This window comes from Rutilus rutilus (genome assembly GCF_951802725.1).
Source record: "Rutilus rutilus genome assembly, chromosome: 6".
Lineage (NCBI taxonomy): Eukaryota > Metazoa > Chordata > Actinopteri > Cypriniformes > Leuciscidae > Rutilus > Rutilus rutilus.
This window is the reverse complement of record NC_140214.1, coordinates 41,493,897-41,499,896: the sequence shown is the minus strand read 5'-3', so window position 1 is coordinate 41,499,896 and position 6,000 is coordinate 41,493,897. Positions and strand designations below refer to the sequence as shown.

General features: G+C 44.5%; 1 long non-coding RNA gene across 1 annotated transcript; it reads left to right on the top strand.

Moving 5' to 3' along the window:
• The first annotated feature begins 4,027 nt into the window (after positions 1–4,027).
• On the top strand, positions 4,028–5,495 carry LOC311292182. Its single transcript, XR_014627679.1, has 3 exons — positions 4,028–4,151; positions 4,276–4,333; positions 4,934–5,495. It is a non-coding gene; the product is annotated as an uncharacterized lncRNA (long non-coding RNA).
• Positions 5,496–6,000: the final 505 nt, after the last annotated feature.

Sequence of the window (6,000 nt, the reverse complement as noted above, 5' to 3'; positions counted from 1 at the left end):
CTAGTCTTGTCGACCTACCTCCAGTCCAACCTGTCTATCTGCCAGTGGTAATCACTAACGAGTCTGACCACGATGTTGTGATTCCTACCAGAGTAGCCATTGCAGAGTTAAGTGCCATTCAGACCATCCTTCAAAAAGAACAAAGTATGCGTCAACCTTCCCACTGTACAGAGTCAATTCCGACCAAGCTGAACTACAAATTCGGAGAGTCGCCGCTCTCAACTGAATGGAAGCAACGTGTAACAGCCATGCTCGACAGTATGCCTGAGGTGTTTGCAAAGCATGAATTAGATTTTGGTCGCACGGACAAGGTTAAGCATGACATCAAGCTTTCGGATCCAACTGCTTTCAAGCAACGACCAAGACCGATACACCCTCAAGATGTGGATGCTGTTCGTAAGCACATTCAAGAGCTATTGCAGTCTGGTGTTATACGTGAATCTAACTCACCCTTTGCTTCCCCGATAGTTGTGGTGCGAAAGAAAAATGGTACGGTACGGCTCTGTATTGATTATCGACGGTTGAACTCACAGACAATTAAGGATGCGTACGCACTGCCGAAGCTGGAAGATACATTCTCAGCACTCGCTGGCTCCATATGGTTCTCTACATTGGACTTGAAATCTGGGTACTATCAGATAGAGATGGAGGAATGCGACAAGAGCAAGACAGCATTCGTATGTCCACTTGGATTTTATGAATTCAATCGTATGCCTCAAGGGGTGACGAATGCCCCAAGCACCTTTCAACGCCTCATGGAGCGGTGCATGGGGGATTTGAATTTGAAAGAAGCGCTGGTGTTTATTGACGATTTGCTCGTGTTTGCACCAACACTGGAAGAGCACGAGCAACGTCTGCTGAAAGTGCTCCAACGCCTGAAAGAGTTCGGACTGAAGTTATCCGTTGAAAAATGTGTCTTTTTCCAAACATCAGTTCACTACCTTGGACATGTCGTTTCCAGCGATGGTGTGAAGACCGATCCTGACAAGATTGCCACATTAACGTCCTGGCCTGTCCCTCAAAACCTCAAAGAACTCAGATCATTCCTTGGTTTTGCAGGGTACTACCGGCGGTTTGTGCAGGGGTATTCTTCCATCGTTAGACCCCTCAATGATTTAACTTCTGGATATCCGCCCAGCCAGAAAAGGTCCAAGCAGGTGGGGAAGTCGCAACATTATCTGAATCCAAAAGAACCTTTTGCTGACCGTTGGACCCCTGCTTGCCAGCAAGCCTTTGAGGAGATAATCCAGAAACTCACGACCGCCCCGGTCCTTGCCTTTGCCGATCCAAGGAAACCTTACATTTTACACACAGACGCAAGCTCTATGGGTCTTGGTGCGGTATTGTATCAAGAGCATGATGGAAGAAACCGAGTGGTTGCATACGCTAGCAGAGGCCTGTCACGCAGTGAAAGCAGATACTCTGCACATAAACTTGAGTTTTTGGCGCTCAAATGGGCGGTCACGGAGAAATTCACTGACTACTTGTACGGATCGGATTTCACTGTAGTCACTGATAGCAATCCATTAACGTATTTGTTGACTTCTGCAAAATTGGATGCTACCAGCTACCGATGGCTCTCCGCCCTTTCAACTTTTACATTTAAGATTGTCTATCGAGCCGGGAAGCTGAATGCTGATGCTGACGGACTCTCTCGGCGACCTCATGCTGGACTATCAGAGGATGCCCTATCCCAGAAGGAGAGAGAGAGAATACTGAAGTTCACAGAACAACACCTTGAGGATCCATTCTGTGTTTCTATTGACCAGCATTCAGTCCAAGCTGTATGTGACAGACAACTGGTGTACAGCTCACCTGATCAAGACCAAGTCGCTGCTCTTGTGCAAACGCTCTCCACTACCGCTGACAGCCTGCCAGACAGTTTTGTAAACGATCTGCAGTTCTCTTCACCCATTGTGCCATCCCTTTCTGATGTTGAGATCGCTGCCAAACAAAGAGCAGATCCAGTCCTTCAGCACATCATTGCTCAGTTGGAGAGAGGAGAAACTCCGCCGCCATCTCTGAGGGAACAGCTCCCCGATCTGCCATTACTCCTGAGAGAGCTTACACGTCTGGAGCTCCATAATAATGTTCTCGTCAGGAGGAGACATATCGGAGGTGAGCCCACTTACCAACTTGTCCTTCCAGAGGAGTATCGGCCTGATGTCTTCTTCCAGCTTCACGATCAAATGGGCCATTTGGGCATAGAGAGAACACTGGACCTTGTGAGATCCCGTTTCTTCTGGCCACGCATGTCAGTTGATGTCTGTAACAAGATCAAAAGATGTGAGCGATGCATCCGGAGGAAAGCCCAACCCGAAAAAGCTGCACCCCTTGTCAACATTAGAACATCAAGGCCTTTAGAACTCGTCTGTATGGACTTTTTGTCTATAGAACCAGATCGGAGTAACACAAAAGATGTCCTCGTCATAACGGATCATTTCACAAAATACGCCGTAGCAGTGCCTACCTCGAATCAACGAGCCAAGACAGTCGCAAAAGCCCTATGGGACAACTACCTGGTTCATTATGGAATTCCTGAGCGGCTCCATAGCGATCAAGGGCGTGATTTTGAATCACATACCATCAAAGAGCTCTGTCAAATGGCTGGGATCCATAAAATCAGGACCACACCTTACCATCCTCGCGGCAACCCTGTGGAACGATTTAATCGAACCCTTCTAAACATGTTGGGCACTTTGCAAGATCAGGATAAAACTCACTGGAAAGATTTCGTCAAGCCGCTTGTACACGCTTACAACTGTACTCGAAATGATGTCACTGGATACTCCCCATATGAACTTATGTTCGGTCGACAACCCCGCCTTCCTATCGATTTGGCTTTTGGGCTGCCTGTGTCTGAGAAACCGTCTACATCTCATTCACAGTATGTTGAAAAGCTAAAGTTCCATCTTGAAGAAAGCTACAGGATTGCGACCGAGAACTCAGAAAAGGTTATGGGGAGAAACAAGCTCAGATTCGACAAGCAAGTCAAAGCTTCAGAACTCTCTGTTGGGGACAGAGTTCTGGTCAGGAATGTCAAAGTACGAGGCAAGCACAAACTCGCGGACAGATGGGAGCCAGATGTGTATGTTATCCAGAAGAAAGCCGGCACTCTTCCGGTATACACAGTCAAGCCAGAAAGCAAAAATTACCCCATCAGAACTCTCCACCGAGACCTGTTGCTACCTTGTGGTTACTTATCGTCAGCTTCCAAGCCTGAACCAGCAAAGACAATATCAGTAAAGTTATTGCCTCCAGTGATTCCTGAAAGCTCTGACTTTCCAGACCCTGATGATGATCTGCAAGAACTGTTCTTACCTTACTTACCTGACAACTCCAACTCCTCTCCTACCCGTGTCACAACCGTGGTGGATTTACCTGTTCCAGCACCTGCAGTTCCTCCCGTTGTTATGTCTGTGATTCCGCCTGGCCAGCGTTCACAGTCTGTCACTGACGAAACTGTTGAGGTGGAACAAAAATCAGAGTCTGGACCTGCACCTACTGCTGATTCTGAACCAGAATTAGATTCCATTGAGCTAGGTGTGGCTGCAGAACCTCCAGATGAAACTGACTCAAATGCTGCTGATTACCCGGAGCCTCCTGGGGAAAGCACCTCCTCTGATCCAGAACCTGTGCCTGCTCTGAAGCCAGTAAGCATTTCAAGTGATTCCGAATCAATTTTTACACCTGAACTTTCCAGCCCAGACTCTGAACCACGAGTACAACGTCCCATTCGAACACGCCAGCCGCCTACTCGTCTGCAGTATTCGAAGCTTGGGAATCCATTCCTGCATAGCATTCAGTCTCTGTTCCATGGGCTCAGTAATGTATATGCCTCTGCTCTTCAGCTTGATGAGACCCCTCTGACCTCCACTCCCTGTAACGATGCTGTGTGCCATCAGCCATCTACATGTACGAGGCCGTACATGAGTATGGGGGGGAACCTGTAACCCGTATTTAGTTAAGACTTTTATTTTGGCGGGCCCACTTCCTGCGGCTCCCGCGAACTTCCAACTTCCTTAAAGTTACGGGTTACGGAGTTCACTTCCTCTCTCTGTCTCCACTGTGGCTGTGGTATGGTCTGTTTGGCGTCCCCAATCAAACCTACAAAGTGCTTTAACCTTGGCGATTCAAGCTCTGAATACTCGGTGAGTCTTTTGCCATCCGTTAATTGACTGTAATATGTTCAGTTCAGCCGTATGATTGCTCACTGAAGTATTATTTTGACTATAGTTGCTACCGTTTTCTAATCAGAGCCTCTGTCTGATTTAGCTCTGTTTAGACGTCGGGTCACGCCTGGAGACCCGCGTTAGTCATTCCGATTTCAAAGGTAAACATTTGACCTGTTATATTATGAATGCATTGATTTAATAAGTTAGCAAGGTTGCTAGTTTAGAGCATTATTGCTGTGTTGAGCGTGTTTTGTCACTGTTGTGACTACTGCTGAAATGGCTACATGTATTGGTGGTCATTGAAGCCTATTGATTTTAACGTAGCTACGTATTTTCCTTTTTGATATTGCGCAATACTTTTCATTTTTTTCATATCAAACTCTGCTTTAGTGTTTTGGGTAATTTGGAGATTAATATTTTTGTTTATTGGAATTTGAAGGTGCACTTTGTATTATTATTTTGAATGTTAATTTTGAGTATATGTTTTGATTTTGAAAATGATTACATTTAGATTAGTTCACTATGAAATTCAAGTTATGATGAAATATCATGGAACATGAGATTTAATTATTTTACTTTATTATACTTCTATGTAAGTATAATACAATTATTGTAGATGCATTTTGTAGATGTATTTATTTACTGAAATGCCTTGCATTAAGCGGGTATGGTTATGCATATATTGACTTACTTTAGTATTTGTTACGGTTACTTTCTTTTTGAATGGAATTTTTAATTTGTATTTTTGGCCTTCTTAGGTCAGGTTTTTTTTCTGGATCAACTAATTTCCATTCTCCAATTATGGACTCTTGAATTCTCGACTGTCCCAACTCAAGGACTCCGATCGAGATGGCGAGCTAAGAGAACTTGGACATATATGTGGTAGGATAAGCGAACCACACATCCATCGTGACTGAACTTTTTCCTATCTGGATTATCTATTGCTCAACCCGTAATTAACTGACATCTCACCTGACTCTGTCTCGGCCGTGGAACACATTGCGTCGGGGTTGTTGTTTTTTTCCTCTTCTTTTCCTGTTTTCTTTTCCATTCGCTGGCAGTGCATTAATCTGCCATTGAACTGAACTTTAAGTAGAATTATGTTTTGTATGTGTCATTGAAGGTACTTTGTTTATGTTGTTTGTTTTGTTTATATTGTTTGTTTGTTTATGTTTAGTTTGTTGTTTTGTTAATTACTGAATACACACACTCAAGCTAAAATTTATGACTCCGGTGTACTCATTCACAACCCAGGCTCCGTGACGATCCATCTTCTGTTGCCAGGTAGCATCCGCAGTTATTTGCCTAGCCCATATTTGTTACACTATTATGGGTGGTTGCCCTGCACGCTTAATAAACAAACTACAGCTGGTCCAAAACGCAGCAGCTCGAGTTCTTACGAGAACCAGGAAGTATGACCATATTAGCCCGGTTCTGTCGACACTGCATTGGCTCCCTATTAAACATTGTATACATTTTAAATATTGCTGATTACTTACAAAGCACTAAATGGTTTAGCTCCGCAGTACTTGAGCGAGCTCTTAACGCATTATAGTCCTTCACGTCTATTGCGATCTCAAAATTCCGGCCAGTTGATAATACCTAGAATATCAAAATCGACTGCTGGCGGTAGATCCTTCTCCTATTTAGCACCAAAACTTTGGAACAGTCTTCCTAACATTATCCGGGAAGCAGACACACTCTGTCAGTTCAAAGCTAGACTAAAGACACATCTCTTTGACCTAGCATACACATAACACATTATAGACTTCTATAATTCAATGTTAGGCTGCATAGATTAGGCCAGCCGGAACCGGGAACACTT